Source organism: Canis lupus, chromosome 9, assembly GCF_003254725.2.
Source record: "Canis lupus dingo isolate Sandy chromosome 9, ASM325472v2, whole genome shotgun sequence".
Taxonomy (NCBI): Eukaryota; Metazoa; Chordata; class Mammalia; order Carnivora; family Canidae; genus Canis; species Canis lupus.
The window spans coordinates 2,714,272-2,737,846 of record NC_064251.1 but is presented as its reverse complement, the minus strand read 5'-3'; the positions used below and the strand labels follow the sequence as shown (position 1 = coordinate 2,737,846).

Here is a 23,575-nt window from a genome sequence, read left to right as displayed (position 1 = left end):
CCCTTGAGATGCAAAGTTCTCACAGCTCCAGCCCAAGGCCCCGGCCACCTCCAGCTCTGGGAAGTACGCTGCTGCCTGCTGGACCCAGACCAGGAGATCCAGGTGGGGAGAGCATACCCCGCTCCCACGGCCCCGCCAAGGGGACGCATGTGTTTCCTTTCTGTCAGAGTACATCCAACGCGGCAGGCACGTTGCCAGGGAGACGTGAGCGCCGGCCTGAGACGGGACAGTCTGCACCCCGCGTTGTCCAGGGCTGGGGACGACACCCGCCGAGGCTGAGAAGGCCGAGAAGGCTGAGAACGGGTATCGGAGCAGGAAATGAGCCTAGCGGAGCCTCGGACCTTGGCCCACGGAGGAGGCCGCGCGGGCCCCCAATTAAAGCTGGTACATCTGTCGGGGCGGCCTGGGGACAGGCAACAGATTCCCCCGCAGACATCTGCCTCAGGAGGAGCATGCTGGCTGAAGACTCGGGGTGGGGGCGGCCACTGCAAGCTGCTGACTGCGCCCAGGGGAGGGAGGGAGAGAGGGAGGGAAGGGGGCCGGGAGGCGGCTCTTTTTATAGCAAGCAAACAAACAAACTGTTTTGCTTTAAGAAGCCAAAAAGGAAAAAAGAAAAAGAAAGAAAGAAAGAGAATATGTCTCTGCTGGCTACTGGAAGAGCGGCAGGCACCATCTGGGGCAGCCGAGGGGAGAAGGCGAGGAGCCAGGCACGCAGGGGCCAGGGCCTGCCTTCCGGGGCCCCTCCGACAGCTGGGCACTGGGCCCTGGGATGCACTGGGCCCAAGGCCACGCTGTGTGTGACTCACCCCGACTCCTCCCGGGAGCCCAGGATGCTTCCCCGGTTTCCCAGGGGATGGCTTGAGCCCCAGCCAGCAATCAAGGCTACAGGCGGCGAGTGGGAGGCCAGGGTGCAGCCCCCCCCCCCCGCCCCGCCACGAGGCCGTCTGTCTCGTGTCCTCCAGCGAGCCCTGTGCGGAGCCCCCTCTCCCCCTCATCCCCTTCCCTGTCACCTCTGTTACCACCATCCTCCCTCTGGTCTTCCGAGCCGAGAACTGATCCACGGCACCGCGACCCTCCGCCGTGGCCTCCCAAGGCCGACGCAAAGCAGAGCTGACACTACGTGTCCCATCCCCACTCCCATTGTTAACACAGAACGCAGGACCGCTAAGGGGAGAGAAAGCTCCATCCCGTCCTACACGGCGTGAACTATTTATAACCCCGAAAATGTCTGTATTGTTATTTTTCTTCCCCCCGAAACAATCTCACGCCAGCCTAAGTATGCGGCGGCGCCGAGGACTGCAGGGCCGCGGGCCGGGGCGCTTCCTCCGGCCCTGCCCGGCGAGCAGATGGCGGCGTGGGCGTTAGGTACCAGCCTCCTGGCAATCCGAACATCTGTTCCCGTTAGAAAATGCTAATTGCCATCAATCAGGACAGCACCTACCCACATTTACATGCAAGCACACACGCAAAAAAAAAAAAAAATACATCTAAATCTCTCCATGCGCAGCACTCCTTGCATGTTAACTAGGCGGGTCTGGGCCTTCGCCACGCGAGGGGCCGCTTGGGTCCAGCCCTCATCGGGAGTTTCTGACCCGGACTCCCCCGCCTCTCCAGGACCGGCCCCTGGACCCACAGCAAGGAAAGAGGTTGGGGAATCCCTCAGTGGGTGGCGGGGCTGCAGCCCCCCACGGCCTCTCGACTGCCAGCACCAGGGGTGGACACTGGGTCGCTGTGCTCTGCACAGCGAAGGTCAGGGACCCGAACAGAACGCCTGCAGAGACCGGACGTTCCCTTCAGCTCTCCTCCATCTGGCTGGGCCGGCGACCTCTCTCTGAGAAGAGAGGTTCTGGTTGTCTCCACATCTCTCAGAAACAACCCAGCCAAACCCTTCAGCCCAAAGGTGTGTCTGTTCCATTTCCAAACCTGAAGCGTGGTCCAGAAGTTTCCCTGCCCTAAGTGTGCTTGGGTGGAAATGCTCTGCAGCTCTGGTGTGTTGGAGCCCCTGGCACAGGGACCATCAGGGGTCAGGCAGGACGGCACCCTGGTGGCCCCGGTCCTGGGGCTCACTAGATCCTTGGACCACCATTCGGCTGACACATCATCATGCACTTCCCCAAACCTCAGTGATCAGGAACCGTCCTAGGAGATGCGGCAGGTGGGGGTGGGGGGGACATGGAGAGGGTGGTCTGCAGCAATTCAAGGCACTGACAACGCACACAGGTGACCCTCCGCCAGCAATCTGAGGGCCCTCGGTGTTCCAGAAGGTGAGCTTGAAATATCAGCCTATATTATAATGACAAACAAGGATTTTCCTGAAAGTCCTTCCCACATGCCCCCACAAACACCCCAAAGAAAAGCTTGTGAATTTGCTCATTTTCCTTCTGGGGGCAGGTGCCGTTGCCAGCCATTGCCGCTATGGGGGGCCCAGGGACTGGCTTGAGGGGTCAGCTTGTCAAATTCACAGCCAATGAGTAAGGCCCAGGCTCCCTTCACCTGGGGATCGCTGCCACCAGGTGGGAAGGGCTCTGGCAGGTGGCATCACAACCTGCGCGGGCCACGTCCTGATGGTGTAGAAACAGGGTCTGTGGACCCTAGCCCAAGGCTGCCTTCGCTCCACGTGAGACATGTATATAAGATGCACGGGGGGTCTGCTGCAGGATGTGGTTAAGAGAGGCCGCGGGTCACTTCTGTCTCCATCTACTCTAGTTCCCCAAAGCAAGGTGTCTTGGTCAGGTGATGAGCAGCAGACAGCTAGGAGCAGGGCACGGGAAGGGAGGACAGGGAGGGGAAGAATGGAAATACTCACACGGTCTCGCCTCCAAACTTTGGTCCAATTTATTCTTTTTCTAAGAAGCTCACTGTGCTTGGTGCCTGGTAAAGGCATGTGTGATGCTGGGGACATGGCCAATGACGCCCATGAAGCGTGTTCCAGCTGGATACTGTGGCCAGCACTACCATCCCTGCTCCCTGCCCTGCCCTGCCTGCCCAGGAATGAAAGGCTTCGAAACCCCGCCAAGCAGCTTCTGCTTCTGACAGCTCCCCAAATGCGAGGGTGGGCAGCCATCCCTGCACCCTGAATCACTCTCCCCCCCGCCAGGCTCCGTGGTTGGCGATCATCAGGGTCCAGTGGGACTTCATGTGGACCAGTTCCATGCCAGGCTCTGGAAGCCGGTACATCTGTACACCGTGTTCTACTTTAACGGGGCTCATTATTGTCTTTGCTCAGAGTTCACTGTTGCTCTCCACTAAGGTCTTGTGGATGCTCCTTGAACAAGGTCTCGCCTGGCTCTTCCCACGGAGTTCTCTGAGCTTCTGATTTCTGCTGCAGCCCTCTCCCCTCAGAGGAGCCATGGGCTCGGGAACCAAGAAAGATTCTTCTCCAACACAAGGGACCAGGCATCGTGTGGCCTCCCTCCCCAGCCCCGGAGCTTCCCTCACAGCACCCCTGGCAGCCCGCTTCCCTTCCCACTGGAGACACAGAACATCCCCCTGAGTGGGTACCTGTGTGAACCTGGAGACCTCAGCCCTGACCACACCCCAAACCTGGACCAAGCCCTACCCTCAGGAGCATCATGTAGCCCTGGAATTCATGATCCCAACATATCACTGTGGACATTTGGACCAAGTCTTTCTCTGGTGGCGGGGGGGGGGGGGGGGGCTGTAGGAAAGGGCTCCAGACATGGCCAAGGACCCTTGGGGGTTACAGTCGCCCCCAGCTGAAACCCAGGGCTCTACCCAGAAAGCCTCACGGATGACAACCACAACCCAGGTGGTCAGCACTCACTCATGGAATGACCAAATGTCAGGGACACTGTGGAGGTGAGCCTTCTTGCCTGGGAGGTTGGGGGGCCTAGGAAGCCCTCATGGAGGCATGGCAGTTGCACTTGGCCTGGAGGAAGGAACTGGATGCTCACCAGTGGGAGGGGTGGAGAGGGGGAACAGGAGCCAACAGAGAGGCAACAATGTGGGCAGGACAGGTTTGAGGGGGTAGGACCTTGGAAGTCAGAGTCAGATGTCACAGGTCACACATCAGTCCTGACCATCACTCCAGAAGGCTCCTCTGGCATATTTCCACACCGCTTCCACCTTCTGCCTGGCTTCCCTCCTTCCTCTTCTCCTCACGGAGCTTTCCTGCCTCATAGGTTTGCTGAGTCCTAGGAGCTGCCATAGGCCCCCACTAAGCCAGGAAACAACCATGATAATTTGTCCTTACCACCCCAATAAGATCAAAAGAGGATAAAGTTTTCAAAATAAACTTTGCAATAATAATAACAAGCAATGAAAATAAACAATGACTTCAGAGTGAAAGAGAGGTAGGTGGATGGATGGGTGGGTAGGGTGGATGGATGCATGGGTGAATGGATGTATCGATAGATGAGTGGGGAATGGGTGGGGGGATGGTTGGATGGGTGTGTGGGTGGATGGGTGGGTGGATGGATCGATAGATGAGTGGGGGATGGGTGGGGGATGGATGGATGGGTGTGTGGGTGGATGGGTAGGTGGATGGATGGGTGGAGAGATGGGTGCAAGGATGGCTGGGTGGGTGGATAGATGGGTGGATAAATGCACGGGTGGGTGGATGGATGCATGGGTGGATGGATGGATCGATAGATGAGTGGGGGGATGGATTGATGGGTGTGTGGGTGGATGGGTGGGTGGATGGATGGGATGGATCAATGGGTGATAGATGAGTGGAGGATAGGTGGTGGGGATGGATGGATGGATGGATGGATGGATGGATGGATGGATGGATGGATTGATGGAGAGATGGGTGGAGGGATGGGTGGGTGGATGGGTGGGCAGGTGGGTAGAGGGATGGGTGGATGGATGGGTGGACAGATACATACACACATACATAGATGGATAGATGGATGGATGAAGAGACAGATGCATGGATAAGTACTCTGTAAACACTGCTCAGTATTCGCTGCACCCATCCTCTTGGACAGGGTCTGCCATGGAGGAAGGGTGTGTGGACACAGGTCTGCTATCATAGCCACCATGTGGGGCGTATGTGACCCATGATTCAACTGTTTTCAGAATTAAGGGAGAGCATTTCGAGAGAAGCAATGAAAACACCGTCTAGAACGTTGTATCAAAGACATTCTGTGGAAAGCCTTTCATGGAAACCTACTGCGTGCAGAGCTGTGGGAGGAACAAAGCAACAGCAGGGACAGCACCAGGGGACAGGAAACAGAGGGAGGGGTCTGGGCCATGCCAGATTGGCATCAAACCCAGAGAGTCGCTGCCCCAAACCTGGGACAATCAGCATCTCTGCTGGGACCCTGCAGAGAAAATGAGGAAAAACCACAGTGGCCATGCTGTTTTCAGGGAGGGGAGTGTCATCCTTAAAAAAAAAAAAAAAAAAAAAATTATTTTACTTTTAAATAATTTAAGACTCACAAGAAGTGGTATTTTATTTTTAAATAATTTAAGACTCACAAGAAGTGGTGAAAGCAGTACAGAAAATTCCCTTCTGTTATGGGCCGAATTGTGTGTCCTCAAAATTTGTATGTTAAAGTTCTTAACCCCTAGTAGTTCCTCAGAATGTGACTATATCCGGAGACGGGGTCTTTAAAGAAGTCATTACATTAAAATGAGGTCACGGGCTGGTCCCTAATCCATCCATGGCTGGTGTTCTTGTGGAAGAGGGGGTGAGGACACGCACACGCCCAGAGGGGTGACCCTGTGAGTACACGGGGGGGCGGGGGGCAGAAGGTGGCCGACGGCAAGCCTGGGACAGGGCCTCGGAAGGGACCACCCCCACTGTGGGCCACCTTGATCTGGGCCACCTAGCCTGCAGAACTTTGAGACGGTACACCTGTTCACCAGCCCGTCTGTGGTCCCAGTCACGGCAGTCTGAGCACAGGAGTGCCCCTCGCACAGCCGACGTCGCCACGGCACCTCCTCAAAGCAGCAGCCCACTCTGGGCGTGCCAGCCCACCACACAGCTTATTCGAGCTTCCCTGGTTTTGAGATGGGACCTGTGTGCACTCTCTCTCTTGTCAGCGGGCTCATTTCATTCCCAAATCACTGGAAATACATGCTGGACGTAAGCAATATATATATATATATATTCTCTACAAAAAAGGGATTACTGGAAAAATGGAATAAAAAAGAGACAACTTTCTTATTCCAACTGCTCATTAGTAGATCCATGAGATATGAAGTTACCCTTACAGATGACTCTCCCCGCTTACCACTCCCCACCGCCGTGTCCACACTCATCTTCTGGGGACCAGTGGGCCCAGCTCAGGGGTGGGCTCGTCCACACGCGTCACTTTGAGTAGCTCCACAGTGGATCGTTGGAGCTGCATGAGCCGAGCCAGTGCCGTCCCCAGAGAGCCACTGCGGGACGATTCCAACTCTCGATGGCCCCATGCTAATCCTTCATCTGCGGCTCTGTTTCCTCGTGGGACCCAGCGCACAGGGTTGTCGTGAGGATTCCCAGGGATGACACATGTCAACCTGACAACGGCGACCTCAGAGAGACAGCCTGAGTGTACGTGTCGCTGCAGGACGTCCACCTGACCTGTCTCCATGCCTTCCAGACCACAATAGGGAACCCCAGGCCCATGGGTGCCCCCCGCCATGTGAAACGGGTTTCTGTGAGCTGATCATTGTTGATTTGGGTGCTTGGATTTATCTCCTGATGCCTTCTAGGCCCTTCCATAATGCTGACATCCTAACTAACCCTCACTGGTCGTGGCGGGCAGCCACACCCCACGAGCCTCCTGTCACTCCAGTCGTTACTCAGCAACACTCCACTCAGTGACACAAGGTCACTCAAAACACCACCCAAGCTCCACCTTCTCTCCCACCCCAAATAAGCAGAGAAAAATGACCCTGGCCTGTTTTCACTCTCACACACGCGTGTACGCAGAACTAAAGCCAGGCTCGTCCTGACCTCTCCTCCTAAATTAATTTTTCTTCCTCAGACATTTGCTGACACTCCTTTTCTGTTCTTTGCCCCCACAGAACACAGAAGTCTTTGAAAGCACCAGGCCTGGGAATACCTAATGTGTCCTTGTAAATTGGATAAAAAAAGAATTTTCTCCCAATCCATAAAAATCCTTGCTTCGCCTGTTTGCCCTTTAAGTGAAGCTCACTGCCAGCCCGCGTATTAATGCAGAAGAAGGAAGTGAGGATCACCCGGAACTGGGTGGGTGCCCGTGGGGCAGTGGGGTCAGCAGGAGAAGTGTCACCCTCTGGGGTGAGGCTGACCCACAAACCCTCAGGGCCCCTGGACAATGACCCCGTTTGAAGCTAGAATCCACCCATGTGGAGCCCTAGGGTGCCTCCCCAGGGACATCTTGAAGCCACACATTCCACGCAGCGACTCTGTGTGATGGGGACCCTTCAGGTTCCATGGGCACTTGTGTGTCAACTAGCGTCCTGAAGCACGACGATTGTCCGTCCCCCCCATGCACCTGTTCATGGTGACAACCAATTTCCAGCTCATCCCGAGGACATGGTCCTTCCCCTGATGCTCGGCTTCCCACAGGGAGGCAGATGGGGAACCAAGTTTTCCCAGAAGGCCACCTCGCCCCCACATGACTTCCACATCATCCAGCTTGTCCCTGGGCTCTGTTTCCTGCCTGTGTCCTTCCTTGTCCCCAGGGCCGTTCCCCAACTGCAGCCCAACCTCACACCTGGCGCCCCTGCCTCCCGGGCCTCCTCCCTCGCCTCCTCCACCTTGGCTCTGACCTCTCCTCCTCCAGGGAGACCCTCATGCCCCACACGTGCACCACCAACTGTTCGTTTTCAGGCCTGCATGTGGGGCCTGGATTTTTCATCCCCAGTGTGCTCTCAAGACCCATCTCAGCCTTGGGATGGTGGGAAGTGGGTGGAGCAGAGCAAACTCGGGGACACGAGAAAGAATCTCAGCCGACGACCGGGTGCCACCACCTTCTGCTCTGGGTTCCTGCAGGACCTGTGACCTCAGGGACGGTTTTATCAAGAAGTGCAGTCTTCTGGTTCACGGTCATTCTGGCCTTCGCTGCCCGACGGGCCTACAGGCACGTTCTCGTCGTTGTCTTAAAAAAGACTGGTGAGGGGATCCCTGGGTGGCTCAGCAGTTTAGTGCCTGCCTTTGGCCCAGGGCGTGATCCTGGAGTCGGGATCAAGTCCCACATCTGGCTCCTGGCATGGAGCCTGCTTCTCCCTCCTCCTGTGTCTCTGCCTCCCCCTCTCTCCCTCTCTCTAGGTCTATCATAAATAAATAAATCTTTAAAAAAAACAAAAAAGACTGGTGAGCATCCTTGTGAAATCTGTGGGGGCAGGGGCAGCGGGGGGACTCGTAGAGGTCAGTGCCTGGGCTCACCTTCCTCCCCGCAGTCGTGGAAGATACAGTGGGTAGAAGTACATCCCCTGAAGGCAGCTGCTGGAGACCTGACCCCCAGACCCTGTGACTGTGATATTATTTGGACTCGGGGTCTTTGCAGGTATCATCAAGGATTAAGAGGAGATCCTCCTGGAATGCGGTGGCCCTAATGCAATGGCCGGCATCCTTCGAGGATGAGGGAAATGTGGAACACATGCAGAGGACATCACCAAGTGAAGGCACAGGGACAGACAGACACAGAACAGAGAGGCCATGTGATGACAGAGGCAGGGAATGCCCCGACGGGCTTACAAGGATGGCTGGCAGCCAGCGGGATCCGGGAGGGTGGGCGCGGCCCGGGGACACCTTGGTTCCCAGCATCCAGGCCCCGGGACTGAGGGATTGGCTTCTGCCAAGCTCCTGGGTGGGGTGGCCCCAGGGCACGCGTGGGGCATCTGAATCAGAACACCACCTCCAGCCACTGAGGCCCAGGACCAGACTGGGGACAGGGACCAGGCCGGCTCCCGCGAGATGGCTGTTGCCGCCACACTCAGGTCTCATGATTCCCATCTGGGGAGCAGCCAGCAGAGCCTGCCTTCCAGCACCAGCACGAGGCTGCATCTGGAAACTTCTCACCTTTAATTGTTCTAAATGCTTCAACACCTTGAGTGACTAATGGGCTGTAATTGGACAGCTCTGCGGAGGGGGCTGCGCCCACCACTCCTCCCCAACCCGCCAGCCCCAGGGCTGCCCATTCCCCTCCTCCAGTTCAAAAGTCAGGAAAAAAAAAAAAAAAAAACAGCAGCCTGTTCTATTTTTTACAAATGCCTCACTGGTGCGACAGCAGTTTCATCCTTCTACCAACAAACACGGGGCAAAGAAAAGGATAGCAGGGAAGCCAGAGCAGACGGAATCAAACATCCCCACCGCCTCCCGGGCTGGTGACAGCTGCCCGGGACACACAGGAGGGCCCCCGGGAGCAACGCCACACTGGTCAATTCACTGGATGCTAAAGGATTGCTGGGGAGGTTCCAGGCCTACCTTGCACCCTCACCCCCAGGAAGGGCAGGGAGCTCCCGTCCTCCTCCCCTCCCCTCCTCAAGGGCACATCCCCAGAACGAGCTCCAGCAGCAAGAGCTCAGAAGCAAGGATGAAAGCTGATCTCAACGCCCTTCCTGAATCCTCCTTTCCAAAACCATTTAGCAATACAAGAGGGACCACAGCTGTTCCCAGAAGGAGCCATGTTTCCCAGAAGACTGGCTCAAGCTAAAGTCTTCCAACGAAACTACCAGGTTCAGGGGAAGTGAGATGCCCGCATGAGAAGGCAGAGGCCCCAGCAGCATCCTGAAGGTGGTCCTTCCCTGCCTCACCGGCAGCAACCAGGACTTCCTCATGCGTGGCAGGGATGTATTAACTGCAAGTGTCAGAAAAACATCCCATTAGCTTCTGGTGTAACTAGATAAAGCCGTGCTCTCCCTCTCCCCACCACGGGGGAGACGTTTACCTCGATGCTCTAGAAAGCTCTGTGTGCATTAATATTGCTGATGCGGGCAGCCTTTGCTTCGCCGGGGCCCCCCGAGGATGCCCTGTGATGGATTCCAGTTTAACAGCTTTTAAAAACAAGCAGACAAGAGACGGGGCGTGATGGATGGCGTGGGAAGCGCGCTCATTCGGGGATGATTTATGGGAAGTTGCATGTGGCAGCTCAGGGGTCCGTCCCCGGGTGGGGGGAGGGGTGTAGATGGATGGGTTCCCGTGTTGAAGCGGGGACAACGCCCGACATGTGCCGGCTGCGCAGTTACGACGCTCTCACTGTCTGCCCCAATGCCAGAGTGTGGCAGCCCCTGCTTTCGGGTGCACACATGTCCCCGGACGTGGTCATTTTTAAGACGAGCTTGTGGCCCAGCCCAAAGCCAGTCTTGAGCAGAAGGCTGAACTCCGGCTGCACTTCCTCCTCCCCTGCAGGCTTCAGGAGCACCCTCTGAGGTGCAGGAGGTCAGAGCAGAAGACCTTGTGTGTCTCTCAGCTCCAGGACAAAGGTGGCCCCCCCGCCCCAGAAACACCTAGAGAAGGAACACCCGGCGGTACCCTCTGCTTCATCTAGTGACCCTGACACACAGCTCAGTGGTTTGGTGGCTTGGGAGGACTCAGGCAGTCAGGTGAGAATGGCAAGGGGGAGGGAGGGGACGGGGAGGGGCCGGGGCCGAAGAGCCAAGACGCCCACCATGAGTTTTTCCAGGGAACCAAGCGAGTGTCCCTCCCCGGCGACCCGCACCGCAGCACTGATCCATCCCAGGTCTCCATCACCACACCAAGAGACAAATCTCATTTTGTAGCAGATTAATTTCCGTCCATGTTTTTATTAGGGACTCAGAGTTTACTATACAGTAAAATCCAAATTGAATCCATATTTAAAGGATAAGCCTTAAAATGGGATGTGATTTATGGGACTCTTTCCAAGGCCGAGGAGGGGAGTGCCCCCAGGCCCCCAGGCCCCCAGTGAGGACGATTCCGCAGCGACCGGACTGGACCGGGAGTTAGGCTGAATGGTCTGCATGCCCAAGGGGTGGGACAGCCCCGCTCACCCGAGAAGCTCCAGCAGATGCTCGCCTACTCTGACCTTGCCCGTGACTGACCCTGAAGCGCTCTGAGGAGGCACCTGCCCGTTGACACGCCACCACCACAGAAGGTGTGCAGGAGCACCTTACAGCCTGGCTCTCTCCCCGGCTTCACCCCCCTCCCGACCCCCATCCCTGGCTGGCTCTCCTCCTGCCAGCAGAGGCCCAGGTGCGCTTCACCCGGGAAGATGATGAAATCCCGGGGGAGGGCCCTCCGCAGGGGAAGGGACTGGCTTGTCTGCTCCTCTCCCTTTTTTTCCAGACATCAAAGCCGGATGCACTGGGGTGCCCAGGGGTGGGTCTGGCTCCCTCTGGAGCTCCTGTCTGGGTCCCCTGGAGAAGAGTGGGGGGCACCACCGCCGCCGCCACCGGGTGGGAGGGTGTCTGCAGGCCCCAGGAGCTGGCACGCCCGACCACCGCTCAGGGTGCCTGGCCTCCCTCTTCTCAGACCCACCACCTGCCCGAAGTGGATTGAAAGGCAAAGTACAGCCCCGAGTCCTCTGCAGCCTTCAAACTGCTCGGCACAACTGGGACACCGGAGTCTTCCCCTGGTGCCTTCTCTCCCGCCCTGACTTCCCCCTGTTGCCCCCCCCCCCCCCGCCCCAGGGAGGAAGGAAACACGAACACCCTCTGCCCACTGCACAATTTCGGAGGGAGACTTTGTTCAACCAACAAGGGGCTGGAAGGAGAGAAGCAGCTGCAGGTGGAAAGCAACTTGCACAGGCCCCACTGAGCGCCGAATTCCCAGGACTGCCATCACCCACCAGCCAGTCTGGTGCTTCTGGCTCCAACAACCCCCAAAACTGACCTTTTCACCTGAGGCCCTGCAACCTCCTTCAGAGGAAAAGCCTCTTCCAAGAGTCACCTGCCCGCAGGATGTCGGCGCTCTGCTGCCTCCAGGGACAGCACCACATATGCTTGCTTTAGAACCAGGGTCCTGAGATTTTGGGGACAGGGAATGACCGCAGGGTGGCCTGGCCCACACGGAGGTCAGTCACAAGCCATACGTGCCCTCTAAGGGGACCCGCAGCACTGAAGGATTTAGAAGGTCCCGAGGGATGGAGACCTTCTGAGCCATCACAGGGCCTGGCTCCCCTGTCCCTGTCCCGGTGTCTGACCTTCCTCTGCAGGCTCTCTAAGGGAACCCCAAGGTTCAGCAGTGGAATAGCAGTCATTTCAGCATAGCAGGGCAGTTGTTTGAAATTCTCACCTCAAACATGTCCACAGACCCACGTTTCTCATTCTGGGGCCGTGGCACACCCACCACTCCCGGGGACAAGCCCCAGCCTCCCTGAGGTACCCTGCTTATGCTCTGACTTCCCTCCCCATCTATTCCCCACACAGAAGGCAACGTCATCCACATCTAACTCAAATCTGGTGATCCAATCCCTTCTGTAGCTCCTACCATCTTTAAGACAAAAACCCCAAATCCTTATTCTTGGCCTAAAAACTTCTGAATTTAGGTGCTACACTTTCTACCCTGCTCCCCAACTTGGCCCTGGCAGGCCAGTCTTCTTTGCTACTTCTCCAGCATGCCTCAGGGCCTTTGCACTAGCCAGACCCTCTGCCTGAACCACTCTCCACAGGGCTCAGCTGGTTGCCACCCTTGCTCCCCTCAGCCTGTGCCCCGAGCAGTAGCCTCCAGGTCCTGCCCAGGACTGTCCCAGGGGAACAGCAGCCTCCGCCACCCTCTATTGCCCTTGACCACCTTTCCACAGAGCCTCAGCACTACCCGACACTACTCTACAGGTGCGTTCGTCCCACTAGCACGTGAACGGCAAGGGCTTGGCTTGTGTCCGCTGGGTCTCCCGCCTGCACCACAGGCTCAGTGCATTGGGGGCCCTCGAGGACGGCTGAATGCCAGCATGCGGCTCAGTCAGTGCACATCTACCCACCACAAGAAGCAGGCCCCAAACACCCCGAGGCAGGGAGCCCACTTCCGTCAGGAAAAGGAAGTAAGCAGTGCATCCCCGGAGATGCCCCAGGCCTGGCAGAGAACCTCACTCTGTGCACATGAAAGCGGGCACCTTTTGAGGGATACTGGAGGGACCGGCCTGTGTCCTTGTCTCCTTGCCCAGAACTCTTATTGGCATCATTTGCTCCGCCCAGGGCAGGATGAGCACATGGTGGACTGCGGTGCGAGGGGTTCAAGTCCTTCTTGCCCCGCCTCGGGTGAGCCCGACCCTCCGGTTTTGTGCAGCTTCTCTGCAGGGAGCGGGGCTGCACCGAGCTTCCTGGTGATGGGGTCCAGAACGTGTCTGGGTTTTGTCCCTGGTTCCAGGGAGGTAACCTCTAACACCTCTGGAATTCCTGAGGGATGGGAGTGTGGTCTGTTATTCCCAGGTCTGGCTTCCTGCTGACTGGGTGGCTCAGGGCGGGTCCGTAGACAGGCACCTATGGGAGAACTGGTGCTTTGCCTTCCCGGGCAGTGGGAGGAGAGCGGGGCAGGAGCCACGGTCCAGCCTTGTGGCTGATGACATAACAGGACTCCAGTAAAACTCCGGACGTCCGAAGCTCAGGGAGCTTTGTGACGGGTGAACGCGTGGATGTGCTGGGAGAGTGACCTGTCCTATCCCTACAGGGTGAGGGCAGACCTTGTCCCCGTGTGTCCTGCATCATAAAAATGTAGCCGTCGATATGGCTCTTAAATTCAGAGAGTCATTCTAGCAAATTATCAAAACTGAAGGTCATGGGGATTTGTAGCTGGTAGGTCAGAAGTGCAAGTGGCTCCCAAGGCTTGTGGCTGGCGTCTGAAGTGGGGCGGCCCTAAGGGCAAAGGGCCCCGAGCCTATAGGGGTCTGCTGCTAACCCGCTGACCCCGGGGGCTTCCTGCCACAGGTGAAGTGGAATGGAGCAAGCACGCACACGGCCTGCTGGAGGCATTAGAGCCGCTTGCTGGGCTGCAGGGAGATCTGGGCAGGGGAAGGTCAGACCTGGCCTCTGCAGCATTCTGTGCTGACACCACACAGCAGACGTGACACCCTGTCCCCCTGCCTTCCCAGGGGAAAACTCTGCAGCCAGGCTGAGGGATTTCACGGAGAGCAGGCCCTCCTTACAGATTCAGGCCAGCATCCCCCCCACCGGGGGCCTGCCGACGCTCCCCATCCTGCCCCTGAGCCCACAAAAGACACGGACGGCGGTCCTCACACCACAGCAAGCAGGACATCCCCACCCTGCCATTCTCTCGTGGCAATAAAACATTTTTCCGTTGCAAATGCAGATGCTAAGGACTGTCCTGGCCGGCGGCGACCTCACCTGGTAGTGGTGGGTGAGGCCTGCTTCACTGCAGCAGGGAGGCCTCCCACGGGGTTCTTTCTGGAACTTTCTCGGGTAGAAATTTGCTGAGAAATAGTGAGAATCAGCAGGAAAAGCTTCAGGTTCTCAGGGACCTGAGATTCTCAACCTGAGGGAAAAGAAAAGAAAAGAAAAAGATGTAAACGCCTTTGAAGCAAGCAACCTCTTTTTGATATAAAACAAACATGGGTGTGAGTAACCTAGAGGTCACTGGTGGCCACCAAGGGTCACACCCCAGGGGAAGGAGCAGAGCCTGCTGGGAAACAGAGCATTAGGATCCCGACGTGCCAAGGGGCAGGTGGGCTCCCCCAACCCCTGCCACGCAGTCAGCCCTCCCACCTCCCACTGTGGTGCCCCCACCAGCTGTCCTTGGACTCCCCTCTCCCATGCTGGCCACACCCAGTCTGGTCACGCCCCCGCTCACTTCCTGCCTCACCCAGGACAGGGTCCAGGACTCCCCACAGCCACCATTCCCAAAACTCGCTGGTCTTTTTTTTTTTTTTTTTAAGATTTTATTTATTTACATGAGTGACACAGGGAGAGAGGGAGGCAGAGACACAGGCAGAGGGAGAAGCAGGCTCCATGCAGGGAGCCTGATGCGGGATTCCATCCCAGGACCCTGGGATCACGCCCTGAGCCAAAGGCAGATGCTCAACCCCTGAGCCACCCAGGTGCCCCCTGGTCCCTCTCTTTTTAAGAGATTCTCTGGGTGAAGTCACTCTCCTAACATCTCCCTCCAGCGGCGTCCTATGTCCCCGGGAGAAAACACCCAGGGTTGCAACACTGGCCTGCGAGCCAAGTGAAACCAGGTTTGGTGACCTCGACGCTTACATGATTTGCGGGGGGGGGCCTAAGATTACAAAGGCAAAAATCAGCTGCAGGGTCTTGCTTCAGCTGTGGGCTCAGTGCTTCCTGGTCAATCCTCCTCTGCCCACGGGACCCTGAGCAGCCCCCGGGCCTCCAGGCCGTCCCTCCGTCCCAACGCACGCGGGCCTCCCCCTGCACCACACCTTTGTGCCTCTGTTGCTCGGGACCCTCCTCCCTGCACAACTGCCTGGATTCTCCCTCCCTCCCTGGGGACTCTGTTACACAGCACCCTTCCAGTGGCCAACCTGGAGCCGAACACCCTTCCAATCACAGCGGCTGCCCTTTGGCATCCCCTCCTCCTCTGCCCCATGAATTTCCCCGGGGCTGATCACATCTGCTACCACACAGATGCCTGAGGGCAGATACATGGGTCTGTCTTAATACCCGTCCCCAGCGTGCCTAGACGGTGCCTGGCACACAGCTGGCACTCCCTCGGTGTTTGTCCAGTGAAGGAATGAAGGAACTGTCCCCTATGCACACATCAGGCTTCCGTAGGACACTATCCTACAGTCCCTGGAGTCAGGATTCCCAGGGAACACAAGGCCACAGGTTGCTGCTGTTTGGAGTCAGGGTTGGGGGGGCACCTGGGCCTTGTCAGGCCTTTCTTTGCTTAATTCACACCAACCTGCATGCATGCCAACAGGCAGGTAGGACCCCAAGACCATTCAGGGCATCCTCTCTGGCCAGTCCCCCAAGACCGGCTCCAGGGCAGGGTCCAAGGCGGGTTGGCTGGGGAGTGGTCCCCCCAGCCCGCCTCCATGGAAAGGCTCCCACTGGCACATCCCCAGAAATCCCACAATGGAGCTTTAAAAAAGGAAAAAAAGAAAAAGACTACCAGTTTGTTTCTTTTCCTAAAATCCAGTTACTTAAAGGAGAACCACCCACATCCCAAATGGCAGGGCCAACCTCACAGGGCACTGCCACCCGCACAGAAATGCCCGGGCACCACAGGCCTTTTCAGTGACCATCCGTGCCATGCACAGCACCAGGAGCTGGGCACCGAGAGGATGGGAAGCCGCACTGAGCTCCATGAGGCCCCTTGTTGATGGGAAAATCAAGTGTGTGATCTGTTCTCCTAGATCGGTGCTAACGGCCGTGGGAGAAATGGCTGGGGGAGGCAGGCGCCCAGGTGGAGGAAAGAGGAGCCCCCATAGAGGCGGTTCCAGGTGGTGACCGAGCTGATGGGCAGAGGGCAAGTAGGTGGGCACTCGCAGAGCCAAATGCCTGCTCCTCGGCAGCCAGCACAAGAGGCAGGGGCTGGAACTCATTCTGCACCAGACCCCCTGGAACAGGAGCAAGGTGGACGGGCGGACAGCACCCCTGTACCCAAACCCAAGGAGGAGAGGTGACCAGGGACAGGGAGTAAAGACAGGGCGGGGAGAAGGGCCAGGAACCCAGAGAGCCCCCAGATCCTTCAGGGCCAGGAACCCAGAGAGCCCCCAGATCCTGCAGGGTGACGCCGTCACACCCCACCCCCCCACACTCCCATGCTGGGCACCCGGCGCCCCAGCTCTGCACAGCCTCCCCAGGAGTGGCGCAGGCCCCCACAAGAGAGGTTATTTTCACTTTGCTGCGCGGTGCACAGCTGCGGCGCTCACTTCGATGGGGGAGCGTAGGCCATGGGGTCCCTGGGAGCAGATCGAGGCAGGGATGAGCAGCCCTGTGCTCCCCCCCCCCAATCCCAGGCGAGCTGCCCTGCACTGCCAGGCCTTGGGGCACCCGGGCGAGAGCCAGCCTCACCACTGGCCGGCTGCCCTTTATCGCCTTAAATGAGAGGTCATGTCCCAGCTTGGCCGGGATTGCAAGCACATGTTTGCTCCTACTCTGCAGGAGGAAACACCAGCCACCACCCACAGGACAGAACCGGGGCCCCTGCCCAGGGGTTTTCTGGGACACAGGACTCACCCCAGTGCAGACTGGCCTCCAGCTGCCCCGGGGAGGGGCTGGTCCCACCTCCTTCTTCACAGAATAGTAAAGGTAAGCGGCAAAAGGCCAAGCAAGTAAGTAGCTATGGCGACTCTCAAGGCCCCAGGGCTGGCTCCGGAAAAAGGGAGAAGAAAAGAGAGCAGAAAGCCCATGAGACCCGCAGCACAGGCTGCCGGCCTGCCCAGCTGAGGCCCAGGGTCAAGGCCATGACCTGCTGTCCCAAATCCAGCAGGGGAAGGAGTTGCGTACCTTCCCACACACCTGCCCCCTGCTGGGAATCACATTCACTGGGCATCCCTCCCCCCCCCCCCCCCCCCCCCCCCCGCACCAAGCACAGTGCTGCGGTCCCAGACTGTCAGTGCCCAGCCCAGGGCCAGAGGCAGGCAGGGAGCCTCCACGACTGGCATCTACGTCCACGTCCTTCTTGCTGCAGGCGGTGGGGACCCCCACACTGAGGAAGCCCAGGGACAGTGGACACAAGGGTTGGCTGGCAGCCAGGACCCTCCCGACCCCTCAACCTGCTTCTTCAGGATCCAACCCCCTGGCTTTAGTAGGGGGAGCCCTCAAAATAATCTGCAGGTGGGCAGAGGCTTCAGTTTCCCAGGAAGGCTGGACATAGGTGGTGGGGGTCCCAGGAGGATGAAGGACATGCTCCCAGGGAAGGCCTACCACGGGCAAGGGCAGGGAGCGGGCTGGGAGAGGCCAGTCTCAGGGCAGGTCTCTCCAGCCCATTCTCACCCCTCCTCCCATCCCAGCTGCCAGTTCAAGTCTCCAAGGCCCATGGCAGCCACGGAGCCGGCCCAGCTCCCTGTTTTGTTCCCAAGGGGGCAGAAGGCCTCCTGTTGGGATTCCTGCCATTAGGGAGAGAAGATAGAAACATAAACACTGGGACTTCTAGAAAGTGTCTTCAGCAAAAAAGTCATAATAATAATAAGCCAACACACAAATAGGCCCCGGGCCCGGCAGAGGTTCCTGCTACAATAGACCTGTGTGGACGGGAAGGTCCTCTGGCTGCCCGCTAACTCCAGCCCCGAGGGGGACTGGACTGAGAGTTGGCCCCTTCATTCTTCCCTGAGGACCCCTGTCCTCTGCCCACCACAGGGCTCAGAGTGGGAGGGCAGGGGACCTCAGGAGGAGGAGAACTTGGCCAAATCATCATCATCATCATCATCATCATCACCATCATCACCATCATCACCGTCATCACCATCATCATCACCATCACCATCACCACCATCATCACCACCATCATCATCACCATCATCATCATCATCATCATCACCATCATCATCATCATCATCATCACCATCATCAAAACAGGACAAAGCTTATCCCGTGAGGGCAGATCCAGGCTGGTCCCTCTCAGCACCGTGCCCCCTGCCCCTGGCCAGGGCTGGCACACAGCAGGTGCTCAGCAGCACCTGCTCAACGAACAAGGGAAGGAAGGACAAGCCAAGTGTAGGTGAGCCCTGCACAGGTGAGGAACATTTCCTAGGTGACCTGACAGGTACTGAGTGACCATAACCCCCGCTCATGTGGGTCTGCTGATGCCCAGAGGTGGGGGGAAGGCCAAATACTGTCGCGTCCCCCAGGTGAACACCTGAGCCCGCCAGACACCCACATGCACGGCTTCCGGGTGGAGAGGGGTCCCGGCCACAAAGCGTCCACTCTGGCTTGTTTTCCACATCTCTGAAGAGAAAGGCACACCTGGACCTGAGGACACCTGGGCAGGCCAGGGATGGCAATCGTCCCTTCCAAGCAGGGTCATCTGAGGAAGTGGCTTCATGTACAGGATGCAAGACATGGTAACACAGAAAAGCAGAGACAACCCGCCAGCACCCCTCATTTTACGCCCCCTCCCTGGGCCTGTGGCTGGCACACGGGCCCCGACTCCAAGTCCAGGAATTGAACCCAGCGCCATTCCTCGTCGGCCTAACATTCTGGTTCAAATCCCAGAGGGACTCAGGAAATGGCATCAGCAAATCCCAGGGGACTCAACCCGCCCATCTAGGATGGGGCCTTTCTCCCCAAACCACACCTTTGCTGGTTCATTTCACTTCCCAGAGGAAGTTTTTCTGCGACTGGCTCTCCTGGCAGGAGCTAAAGGAAATCCAGAGGATTTGCCAATGAAACAGAAAGCAGGCGGGTGGCTCCCGGAGGGAGGCAGGGAGTGGGGAGCAGGTGACAAGTCGGGAGGTCCCGACTTCCTGCTGCAGGTGAGTCCCAGACAGCACATGGCCGCACTCAACCATGCTGTGCTGTAAACAGGAAGGTTGTCAAGAGAGCAGATCTCAGAACTCGTCTCTCCGGGAAAACGTGTGTGAACGTGGGTGTCACCCCACCCTACCGCGGTGACCTCTTCACAGCATGTCCATACGAGTCATTGTACCACACACCCTAAACTCACTCAAACTCACCCGGCAGTTGGACTGAGATAAAACTTGGCAAATTCAAAGTAAAGGCAAGGATTAGTATTTGTTTTTGTTTTGTTTTTAAAGATTTTATGTATTCATTAGAGAGAGAGAGGCAGAGACACAAGGAGAGAGGAAGAAGCAGGCTCCCTGAAGGGAGCCCGATGTGGGACTCAATCCCAGGACCCTGGGATCATGGCCTGAGCCGAAGGCAGATGCTCAACTGCTGAGCCACCCAGGCGTCCCAGGATTTGTTTTTTAAAAACTACCAACACATCCAAACCAAGCGGAGCCACTTGTCCTACCCACTACACTGCCACCATGAACTCAGGACTCTGCAGGTGGGCAGGCTCCACCTCCTGTCCTCATCTCCCTCTGAAGCCACCCCGCCTCCCCCATCCTCCAGGCACCGTTCCAGGTGCTGGCGTGCACCTGTCCCATTTCTCCCTTCCCCGATTCCTCTTGGTCTTTGCTCCCCCACAACCCAAGCCAATAACCAGACCCAGAGCTTGACATAAGGCTCATGCTAAGAAAGCAAAACTTGCCACCTCTTTAGCCAGGAGAAGGATAATATGGGCGCTTCACTGCAACAGTAAAGGTTATAGGAAATACATAATATTCAGAATAAATGAGTCTCCTCCTTCCGTTTTTAAACCAGAAACCAGCTTCATTCCTGACTCCCCTCATGCCTTGTGAATCCTGTCTCTGGCAAATAAATAAATAAATAAATAAATAAATAAATAAATAAATAAATATAATTTGGGTTTTATTATTCTGGCATCTAGTGGGAGTCTGTGACAATGTTACTGTAGCCAAGCTGCTCCTGCTTCTTCCTTTTTTAACACCAGTGAGTTTTAATAATACAGTGTACCTTTAGGTATTGTTGGAATGTTACATTATTCAATGCATCCAACGGGAATGAGAAGGCCCTTATGCAATTTATGTGTCCTCCGCGCTGTGTTTAAAGCTCGGGAAATGGAGGGGTGTAATTTGGGAAGCAATTTTCCCCAGGATGGGGAAAGCAGTTTCTGGAGGAAAGGCTGGGGGCTGTGTGACCCTCGTGACAGCCAGGCTTACAGGGGGAGCCCCAGGCCAGAAGTGTCCCCCAAATGCGGGAGAACTCCAGCCCAGCTGTGGCTGGGGTGCACACAACCGCCTGGTGAGGAGGAGTCACCCAGGGCACGATCCAAAGCTTCCCCAGGCTCTCCAGCGCATTTTCCATGCTTCCCTCACCGAATCACCCTGGGTCCCTGAGTCTAGGAATCAATGACCAGGACCGAGAGCCCTGCTTCGGGCACTCAGGGAACTTGAGGCCAGCAGGCCCTTTCCAGAAGCACTGAACATTCATCAAGACCCTCCCACACTAGATGCCGGGGACACAGATGAGAACACCACGCGGGCCTGTCCTCCAGCGGGCCGCTGTGCAGAGGGACAGATGACAAGCAAACCAGAGGTCCCATGAGACATGGGAGAAGGGCCTGCATGAGACGTAGAGGGCCACGGGGCAGATCTGAGTTGTGCCCGGTGGGTCTAGAACGGTGCCTGGCACACAACAGGTGCTCGGGAAACACGTGTGAGGGGCTGAATGCACAGACGAGCGCCACCAATGGAGACGGGTAAGGGTGTTTGGGATCCTCAGCAGAGGGCAGCACCTCGCTCAGCCCGAGAGGATGCTCTTGCTTCCCAGAGGAGGTGACCCACCCTGGAGGGAGTCCTAAAGGCTTGGGAGCGGAGCAGGTGATCCAGCAGGTATGGAACCACACGGGAGGGGCTGGAAGGTGTCTTCCAAGCCTGGGACTAGACATGCTGGAAGATGAGGCTGCCGTGTAAGTCGGGAACCAGATCATGCGGCACCTGGAACACCACGCCAAGGACCCGCAATGGCCACTTGAAGAATTTTAAGCAGGAAACTATGCAGACTTGTGTCTTATCTTAGGAAGCTCCATCTGGGGGGATCCCTGGGTGGCTCAGCGGTTTAGCGCCGCCTTCAACCCAGGGCGTGATCCTAGAGACCCAGGATCAAGTCCCACATCGGGTTCCCTGCATGGGGCCTGCTTCTCCCTTTGCCTGTCTCTCTCTCTCTCTCTCTCTCTCTGTCTCTCATAAATAAATAAAGTCTTTAAAAAAAAAAAAAAACGAAGCTCAATCTGGCACCAGTGAGGATGGGGTGGAAGGAGCTAAAAATCAAAGCAGGAATCTCCACCTGGAGGCAACCCCTGGCGATCATACAAGAAACTGAGACACACAAGGTGGATAGAGACTGGTCAGGATGGTGGGCAGGACCGGGGCGGGGGGGGGGGGGGGGGAGGGTTCCCAGCTGGGTTGATGATGCAGGTTGTTATAGGGTTACGTGTGCTCCCTACAGTATTCCTGACACCTCAATATATGTTAACAGCTACCTAATAAGGTTTCCCAACCAAGGCTTGTGAGGTTGGCTTCAGACTTGGGCCTGTTGTGCTTGAAGAGCCCCTGGCACATCAGGGGCTGGGGGGATATGTAGCAGGTGGCTGAGTGCCAGGACCTAGGGTTTGGGAGACAATCTTGTCTGCTTTGGGGGCTGTGGCACCAGCCTCCAGGACAGCGCTGACAGTCCTCACTTCCTGTCCCCTGGCGCAGTCCCCTCCCACCTCACGCCAGGGCTGGGCTCTGCAACCACTGGAATGCAGTGAAGTGATGGCGTCTCAGTTCTCAGATCAGGTCATGAATGATGTCACCCGCTCTCACGCCACATCATGGGGACACCCATGGGAGGAACTGGGGCCCCTCTTCGACAGCCGGCATGCTGACTACAACCCTGTGAAAGCCTCTGAGCTGCTCAGACTCTCCGACTCCTGAACCCCTGAAACCGCAGGCTAAGAAATGATCATTGTTTAAAGCTGCTAAGGTTTGGGGTAACCAGTGGATCAACACATACCTGATACAGGGATTAGACAAGGATCCATGTAAAGGGTGGCTTTAGGCCAGTGAGAAGATGGGGTGGGTGGGAGGTACAGGTGGTGAGGGGCACACCCAGGTCACCCTGGGAGGCAGCGGGGGTGCAAGAGAAGCTTGTGCAGAGGAACAGGGGGCCCCTGCAGAGAAGGGGGCTAAGGCTGCAAGATGCTACAAATTCCCAGTCTCTCCTGTGTCCCCAGGAGGGCTTCAGATGCTTCAGATTTCTAAGGGACCAGGTTAGAAACCAGGGACCCAGTGATCCCCTGACCCCACCCCAAGGGAGATCTTCTCGCTTGCTGCTTCCTTGTGAGACCCCGACCCATCTCATCTCTCAAGTCCTCATTCTTCCCCTTGGTGGCACTTGTCACAAATTGTCATTACATTTTTACTTGTTTTTTTACTCACCCATGGCCTTTGAGGGCTGGGGAGCATCAGTTTTGTTCACCACTGTAAACCCAGGGCCCGACATATACGAGGTTCTCAAACATTTGCTGGATGGATGAATAAGTGAATGGAAAAAGCAAAACCCTGAGCCTCAGCTGGAGGCCCAGGTTACCTGGTGGACAAACTGTCTCCTCCCACATCCCCCTCCACGTCCCACACCTCTGTAGTGGGCAAGGCCCCGCGGCTGTGAAGGAAAGCACAGACGGGATAGGGAGAGGTGAGGAAAGAGAGAAGACCCTGAGGGTGACCCAGACAGGCTCTTCCCACCCTTCTCAACACCCCTGGGGAAGCTGTGTCATGCTCTGTGCTAGGCTGGGGGGCAACCGAGGGTGCATCCCACGTGGCCCTCAAGCAGGTCAGAGTCCAATGGGGATGGAGGCGGCCAGATGGGGCTAAGGGGTGAGGCCTGGAGGCTGACTGTCCCCCCACCTGTGCCCCTGCCTGAGAGACCTTGCACTCACCCATGAGGAAGACCACTCCCACCACACAGGTGGTGACAGGCCCCTTTGTGCTCCTCACCTGCCAAGTACTCAGGCTTGGGCAGGAGCACGGGTGTGCATTGCCATGATTTAAACAGATAATTACAATACATTCTGTTGTCTGCAGCAGAGGGCTGCACACAGCCCTGTGGACATAGGAGGAGTGGGAGTGGGCTGGGGTGTGACCAGCTTTCAGAAGGGAGTAACCATGGAGCAGCAGGTTGCAGGAGGGGGCTCAGCTGAGGGCAGGTAGCAGGAGAGAAGGTGGCCCAGGCCTGA

General features: G+C 57.1%; 1 protein-coding gene across 8 annotated transcripts in view; it reads right to left on the bottom strand.

Moving 5' to 3' along the window:
- The window catches only part of RBFOX3 (RNA binding fox-1 homolog 3), a 446,986-nt gene that overhangs the window by 296,128 nt on the left and 127,283 nt on the right, over positions 1–23,575 (bottom strand). For all 8 annotated transcript variants that reach the window (XM_025468223.3, XM_025468224.3, XM_025468214.3 and 5 more), the window contains one exon: positions 14,197–14,344. The gene's annotated coding sequence lies outside the window, so the exon portion shown is untranslated. The remainder of the gene's footprint in view (positions 1–14,196; positions 14,345–23,575) is intronic.